We start from the raw sequence: 8781 nt of genomic DNA on the forward strand, positions 1-8781 counted from the left end.
GGGTGGCTCAGTCAGTTAAGCGTCCGACTTCAGCTCAGGTCATGATCTCACAACTCGCGAGTTCGAGCCCCGTATCGGGCTCTGTGCTGACAGCTCAGAGCCTGGAGCCTGCTTCGGATTCTGTGTCTCCCTCTCTCTCTCTGACCCTCCCCCACTTGTGCTCGGTCTCTCTCCCTCTCAAAACTAAATCAAACATTAAAAAAAAAAATTAAAAAATAAAATAAATAAATTGCACAAAAGAGGAAAGTGGAGAGAACACATGAAAAATACATAAAAGCACATACAACAAAACTAGGCACGTAAAAAGCTTTACAGCGTCATGTGCCTGGAGGGACAGTCAATGATATTCTAACCCAGGTTTCCAAGAACACAGGACCCGAGGTAAAGGCCTATATGACAGGAATTCCTTGGAGAATATAACCCCAGCGAAGCAAGAGCGAGGGGAAAGGGGAAATGAAGTAGGGAAAGAGATAGCAAAAAATCAAGAAGATGAACTATTGAGCTGGCCACAGAGGTACAAGAAAGAGTGCTGGCTGTTTGGTCTCACCTGATGTCTCCATGGAGGACTTGGGAGACCACAGTGTTTTGGAACAGAGGAAGGAAGAACACCGGAGTTCCTCGTTCCCGTCAATCAAAGGTTATTGCAGGAGATATGAACCACCCCTGCCCCCACCCCGCCTCCCCCGTACTTTTGAATCCTGCCTCCCCTAAAAAAAGCTGGGGATTCAAGGCATGAAGCAAGACGTTATTAAGTTATATCCCAAAGCAGCATAAAGGACCTAGAGCAAACAGCCTCACAACATCAAGGCCACTACCACCAAGGCTGCCTCAGAGTTCAGTAAGTCTCCCTTCAGTGAAGATTGAAGTCTCCCTTCTGTAACCTGGAAGGAGGCTGTTGCAGTGCAGTAATGTTCTAGATGGTAATCAAAGCATTACACAGAAAACGATGGCAAAGCAAATCCAGGGAGCTACATAAACTGGCTCCGATATAATGATAATGGCTGAAACATGGGAGGACCAAGGCATAAAAAGCACGGTGAACTAAGAGAAGCCCTTCGTGCTTTCAAATACTGAATGTATTTTAGGGGTCAGGTAATAGGATCAAAGATAAATAAGAGAATCCCTATTATGTCGAAGACCTGAGAAGCTCACAGTCAGGTATGTGTATGAAAGGAAAGATAGACATTTCATTCATTCATTCATTCATTCATTCATTCATGCTTTGTTATTTCATAATTTCTGCCACCATCAAATGCTGGTTCCACAACCTCTGGTGTGGCTAAATTGTTAAGAAAACAGTTTGTTCAAGAAGCTCTTGCCTCAAAAAATTAAAATCAAGTGAGTTTATGAATAATTTCATACTTCACATAATATAGCTTCCAGGAACTGGTAAACGTTTTAAAATTTACACAAAGGTGTTCCAAAATGTGTTTGCAATGGGGAAGTGGAACATCACGGGAGAGATTGGGAACAAGCTTCCTGACATGGAAAGCAGAAAGCCTAGAAATGTGGAGGTTCAAATTATGGAGGAGCACATTCTCAGAGCATTATTACCAATCCAGAAGGTAAAAGATAATAAGATTTTAAAGTAGTCTCTCTAACTGGGACAAATTAGTGCTATATAGCCAAAATTGATCGGGCCCTTTTACTATGACCCAATAAAAGGAGAAAAGGAAACCCATCCCTTGGAATTACATTCTAATTGAGGAATCTGATCGGTGATATGTGAGATAAGTAAAATATGTCACGTGTTAAACATTGATAAGCGCTAAAGGGGTTAAGAAAGCAAGGAGGGTGGAGGTGACTTTTCAGTAAGGACTTGAATGAAGTGAAATAATTATACAGTTATCTGGGGTGAGAGGACCCCTGGAAGCAGAAGGGTTTGGGGGAAACGGTGTGTGTGGCTTGTTTCAGAAATAGCAAGAAGGTAGTCTACTAAGGCCAGAGTAGACCGAGGGAGAGAATAGTAGAACCTGTAAGAGACGTGATAGGGGCCATAACATGCAGGATGTTACAGATCATGGTAAGAACTTTAGCCTTTCCCTCTGAATGAGTTCAGAAACCAGTGGAAGTTTTTGAGTAGCGTCAATGCAATCAGGCATACTTTTTTTTCTTTTCATTTAAAATTCAATTAGTTAACATACAGTGTACTGTTGGTTTCAGGTGTACAATATAGTTAATCAGCACTTCCCCAGTGCTCATCACAAGTGCCCTCCTTAATCCACATCACCTATTTCACCCATCCCATCCCCTCCCCCACCTCCACAGGCATCCTTTCTTTATTGCTTCACTCTAGTTATTTCATGGCAGGAACAGGAACAAGAGTTAGGAGCCTCCTGCAATAACCCAGACAAGAGATGATGGAAGTTTGGGTCAGAATAGGAGCAGAAGTGATGGTTAAAGTGGTGGAATTCTTGGTAAATCTTAAAAGGAAGAATCAACAGGCTTCCCAGACCAACGAAATCCGACGTGTCAGAGAGCAACACGAAAGATAATGCGGAAATGTTTGGCAGAAGCGTCTGGAAGCATAGAATGGCCTCCCGTGGGGGACATTGTGAGGAGAGTGGGTTGGGGGCAGGTGGTGGTGGTGGTGATGGAGGTTTAGAAGCTTATTTTGGATTAGGTTCAACTGGAGGTGCTATTAGGCATCCGGAAAAAATGTCAGTGGACAGTTTGATAAACAATCCTGGAGTCCAGAGGAAAAGCCCAAGCTGAAGATTTCAATTCAGGAGCCATCAGCATATAGACTGAATTTAACACCATGAGATTATTCACGTGTTCTCTAAATGTGCCCTTTCTGTATTGTTTTTCATGCACTAAGCAGGTGCAGATAGAAAGAGTAGTACTTATCACAGCAAGGAACACATTTATCGGCTTCACTACCCATAGAGGTAGTACAGAATAAAATAAATATTTAAAGAACTGCAAAGAAGGAATTTAGTTAAACCAATGATCAAATGATCCCAAGTGACTCTATTAAAGGAAAGTCAGCAGGTCAGGTTTACACACTTTGCACCCCTCAGCCAAAGCTTGAGATGTCAAAGAGTATACTTCAAAATAAAAGGAAAACTCTTGGCAACCAGTCAATCCTGGTATTGGTCTACATTTTTTTTTTTTTTTTTTTTTTTTTTGCCATTGAAAAACCAAACTATGTGTCTGTATTCATTTGCCAGGGCTGCCGCAACAAAGTACCACAGACCTTATGGGACAAAAATTTGGCTTATGGGACAAAAATTTGTCGTACAAATTCTGAAAGCCGAAAGTCCAGGGTCAGGGTGTCAGCAGGGCTGGTTCCTTCTGAGGACTGTGAAAACAGGCTCTGTTCCCCGTCTGTTTCCTTGGCGTATAGATGGACATCTCCCTGTGTCTCTTCGCATTGTCTTCCCTCTATGGATATGTCAATTTCCCCATTTTTTAAGGACACCAGTCAAATTAAACCAAAGCCCACCTTAACAACCTCGCTTGAACTTGATTACCCCTGCAAAGGCTCTATCTCCAAATAAAGTCACATTCTGGAGTACTGGGGGTTAAGACTTCCCATATGAATGGGGGAGGGCACAATTCAACCCATAACAAGGCCTATCTATGTAAAATAATAAACCTAAATTACAAGACTCTCTTGAAGCTTAAATAAGTACAGTATTTAAGACAGTCCTGGCACCCGGTAGACAATCAAATGTAGAGTGGCAGAAAATATGGTTTAAAAAGCAATAGTGATCTAAGTGCAATCCCTGAAAGAACCTTCCATTAACATGAAAGCATGCATGAGTTGGCTATAAAAATAATGAAAATGGGGGCGCCTGGGTGGCTTGGTCGGTTGAGCGTCCGACTTCAGCTCAGGTCATGATCTCACGGTCTGTGAGTTCGAGCCCCGCGTCAAGCTCTGTGCTGACAGCTCAGAGCCTGGAGCCTGTTTCAGATTCTGTGTCTCCCTCTCTCTCTGCCCCTCCCCTGTTCATGCTCTGTCTCTCTCTGTCTCAAAAATAAATAAACGTTAAAAAAAATTAAAAAAAAAAATGAAAATGTCCCTTAGCTTCAGAGCCAACCAAAAGTTGCAAATATAAGTGTGTTGGGTGATCCTAAAACCTGGGAAATGATTTAGGTTTTAGAGTTGACATGATATAGCTTCAGAGGTGCACCCAAGAAAAAGAGAATCTTTTTTTTTTTTTTTAAGTTTATTTATTTTTGACAGAGACAGAGTGCGAGCATGAGCTGGGAAGGGGCAGAGAGAGAGGGAAACACAGAATCCGAAGTAGGTTCCAGGTTCCAAGCTGTCAGGACAGAGCCTGACACGGGGCTCGAACTCACAAATTGTGAGATCATGACCTGGGCCGAAGTGGGACGCTTCACCTACTGAGCCACCCGGGCGCCCCCAACAAAAAGAGAATCTTAATTTTTCCAGGTGCTTATTATTTTTTTTATTTCTCCAAATTTTTATTTAAATTCCAGGTAACTAACATTCCATGTACTAATTAAAGCTCTCTTGTTTGCAAAGGACATTAATTCAGTTGCTCAGGTTTACACCCTTTGTCTTACTAATTACACAATTACTCATTGATTACAAATCAATCAATTATAATTCCTAATTGATTACTAGTGCCAGTCACTGTGCTACTTGTTGGACATCAGAAGGTTAAAAAAAAAAAAAAAAAGAAAGAAAGCAATTGGCAGGATGCTCAGTCAATTGTGGAGCTCAGTCAGTTAAACCTCAGGCTCTTGAATTCTGCTCAGGTCATGATCTCATAATCCATGAGATTGAGCCCTGGGTGGGGCTGCCTGCTGACAGCCTGGAGCCTACTTGGGATTCTCTCTCTCTATCTCTCCCTGCCTTTTCCCTGCTTGCACCCGCACATGTACACACACACACACACACACACACACACGTGCACACGTGTGCACGTGCATGTGCTCTCTCTAGCTCTCTCTCTCAAAATAAATAAACTTTTTAAAAAAAGAGAGGGATTGATTGCTCCCAAGCAGCTTTCCATCTAATGATGGACACATATGTATAAATATTTACAGACAAAATGAGATGATACAGGTAAAACTAGAATGCTCCATAACCACAGCCTTCCTGGGGCACCAGGGAAGACTTCTTAGAGGAGACGACAATTGAGATGGCTTTGAAGGACAAGAAGCTGTTACCAAATCAAAGACTAACTAGACAAAGGGGAAGAGAAAGACATTCTAATCGCAGTAATATCATCTGAACTTTTATTAAATGGAGAAAGCAAAAACTTTCTTAAAAAACAGTAAATATGCACTCTTTGGAGAACAATCATATTTTGCTCAACAATATCATGTAAATAATTGAATAATAGAGCTTGGCATTGTGAGGTCTCAAACTCATGATATATGTGTGTGTGTGTGTGTGTGTGTGTGTGCATTTTATATCAAACCACTTCAAAAGCTCTTAGTACACCCTATTACAATTTGAAAGATCTAAACCTAGAGATTTATTTCTACCTAATGAGCAATGTGGTCAGACAGATGGAAGAAAGCCATAGTGATGTACACCCACAGGAGCAAAAATGGGTGGGAGGGGATCTTTAGAAAAGCTAGTGGCTTATTATCGTCAAGAAAGAGAAGGAAGTAACAATGGCAACAAGACGTCTGAGAACTTGACAAGTGGTATTCATTCTTTGGCCACCAGGAAGCTCAAAGTGATACTTGCTATTCTACTAAAATGGTGGTTCTGTACATAGAACTGAAGAACTAAAGAGGAGGGGCAATTGAATTTAAGATAGGGTTAGTTTGAAATGTTTTAGTATATGCAGGTGCAAAAATGCAGTAACAATTTCAATATATGACAGAGCTCCCAGAGCACGGGGTGTAGACCTCTTCTCTACCTACACTGACACTTTGGTAATTTCATCCGCTTTCATGGCTTTAAATGCCATCATCTTTTGTTGACTCCCAAATCCATTTCTCCGGCTCAGAGCTATCATGTAAACTCCAGACTCATATTGACATCTCCACTTGAATATCTAATTAACATCCCAAATTCACATGTTCAAAAACCATGCTCCTGATATTCTCTCCCAAACCTGCTTCTCTCTACGTTCCCATCTCAGTCAGTGACTGAGAGACCCTTCCTCTCATCCCTACGTCTAGTCACCCAGCAAATCCTATTGACCCTAACTTTGAAATAGAAAAATAATCTGACCATTTTTTATCACCTCTGCAGCTACTGCTCTGGTCCAAGCAACCCTGAGTTGCTTGGGTTATTGCACTTGCCTCTTAACCGGCTTCCCTGCTTTGCCCTTGCCCTCCAAATTCTATCGCGACACATCTGCCAGAGGTCATGTTATTTCTCTTCTTAATACCCTCAAATAGCCCATTTTTCTTGGAGGAAAAGCCATTAAATGGTGACTGGGTCCTGTGTTATCTGGCTCCAATTACACCTCTGACCTTGCATCTTGTTGCTCTCTCCTCCTTTAATTTGGGGGAGCCGTGGGGTCTCCTCATTCCTGAAACAAACCAGATACAGCATTGCCTCAAGGCTTTTGCATTTGCTTTTCCTTCTGAAATGTTCTTTCAACGGATAACCACATGTTTGCTCTCTCGTCTGTCTCCTTTAGCTCTTTGCATAAATGTCTCCTCCTCAGTGGGGCTTTCCCTGACCACTTGGTAAAAAAACTGCAACCCCCACATCCACCCACAGACACGTTTGAACTTCCTTGCCTGCTTTAGTTTTCTCCATAGCTCTTATCTTACCTAAAAAAAATACTGTACATTGTATAGACTTACCATATTGCCATTCTCACCCACAAGTATGAGCCCAGACAAGTGCCTGGGAGAGTAGATGTTCAATTACTATTTGGTGGATATTGAAAGAATCCATGACTGAGCACATAGACCTGGAACCCAGGTAGAAGCGTCTGCCAAAGGTTTTAGAAATGGCAGGGCATCATTTGCAAACGGATCCAAGAGGCAGATTACTCAGAAAGAATGTGTAACCTAAAAAGAAGAAAGGGTTGAAATTGATCTTAGAAATGGATAGAGAAAGAGGAGGTGCAGTGAAGGAAGCTGAAAAGAAATAACAAAAATGTACAAGGAAAACCAGGAGAGAGTGAGCAGCCAAAAAGTAGACGAACTTTGAAAAGAAGTGGTTAGCAGCAGTCAAATGTAGCAGAAAGGTGAACAAAGGCTAGCAATAAAAAGAGTCCGTAGAAATCGCTTAGCTATTTAGAAGGAAATAAATTGCTGTTCATCTTACACCATATGTCCAACTCCAGACAAAGTGTTGAATGCAAAACATCAGTGAAGAAATATGCTCTTAGTAGAAAACACTTTTCTAAGCTTAAAATAAGTTGTATCATTTACAAACATACTAACGGATAAATTTGACTCCATTAAAGTGAAAAATATTCTTTAGATCCAAAAAGAAGCCTAGCCAAAATGAAAATGCTAAAATAAACTGGGATAAATATGTGTAGTAAATCTGATGATTGGAAAATTATCTTCTATTAAAAAAAAAACCTCTGACTATAAGAAAAATCTTAAGATTTTAATATATAGAAGGGTGAACATATAAATAGACATTTCACAAAAGTAGAAATATAAACAGTTGAAAATGGCCTACATGACTAATGAATGAAGAAATACCAGTTAAAAGGATGCTAGAATTTTTTTCTACTATTAACTAACACAGTTTAAAAATATAATTATGGCAAGTAAACTGTGAAAAAGAATTACTTAAATTCTGTCAATAGACCTAACCAGGTATAATCCATTTTAGAAATCTGTTTATATGTATTTTACCACAATTAAAAAAATCTCAAAAAATATATAGAACAGGAACCTTAATATGACCCAATAATTCCTTTCAGGAATTACTCTTATGGAAACAAACCCCAAATTAAGCAACATGTTTATTAGAATATTATTTATCGTTGCAAAATAACTGTCCGGAAACAAAATAACAGTTAAAGAAATAATGGCAGACTTTACTACACTGACAGCTCCTAGACACCGGGAACCAGCCCATTCTTTTTTTTTTTTTTTTTTTTTTTAACGTTTATTTATTTTTGAGAGACAGAGTGTGAGCGGGGGAGGGGCAGAGAGAGAGAGGGAGACACAGAATCCGAAGCAAAGCTCCAGGATCCTAGCTGTAAGCACGAAGCCTGACGTGGGGCTCGAACCCATGAACAGTGAGATCATGACCTGAGCCAAAGTCCGTTGCCCAACCGACTGAGCCACCCAGGCGCCCCAGAACCAGCCTATTCTTGCTCTCCACTTCATCTCCATCATCTTCCTGTGCTTCGCACGTAGAAAATCCCCCAGAAACATTTGTTGAATTAATATGGTGAAATGTTACGTATAAGAATATTTGTAGAGGGATTAATGACATAGGAAATGGCTTGATATAATAAGTATAAAAAGCAGGATAAAACTTGTGTATACAGTTTGATTTCAACTATGTAAAACACGGATGCTTTTTATGTGAGATCATGAATTCCCTTATTGTCTAAGTCAGTCTGAATTGTGGCTTTTTATTACACCTGAAAGCATCCCAACTCATCCTCGCACCCACGCAAAAACTTTACTCATAAAGAGTTCCCTCCCCATGCTTTCCCAGAGCTTATTAAAGACGAAAGCAGAAAGTAGGAAAAGTAATGATACCATTAATAAAAGTTACCTGACAGCAAGGAAGAAAACAGGAAAATTATTTAAACAAAACACCAAAAAAGCTATTGCAGTACCATAAAAACACAGCCAGCTGGAACATTTAGTGGAGGTTTACAGGCTTCCTAACTTTTTAAGCTATTCTTACAATAA

This window comes from Panthera tigris, chromosome B1 (assembly GCF_018350195.1).
Source record: "Panthera tigris isolate Pti1 chromosome B1, P.tigris_Pti1_mat1.1, whole genome shotgun sequence".
In the NCBI taxonomy this organism is placed as follows: Eukaryota; Metazoa; Chordata; class Mammalia; order Carnivora; family Felidae; genus Panthera; species Panthera tigris.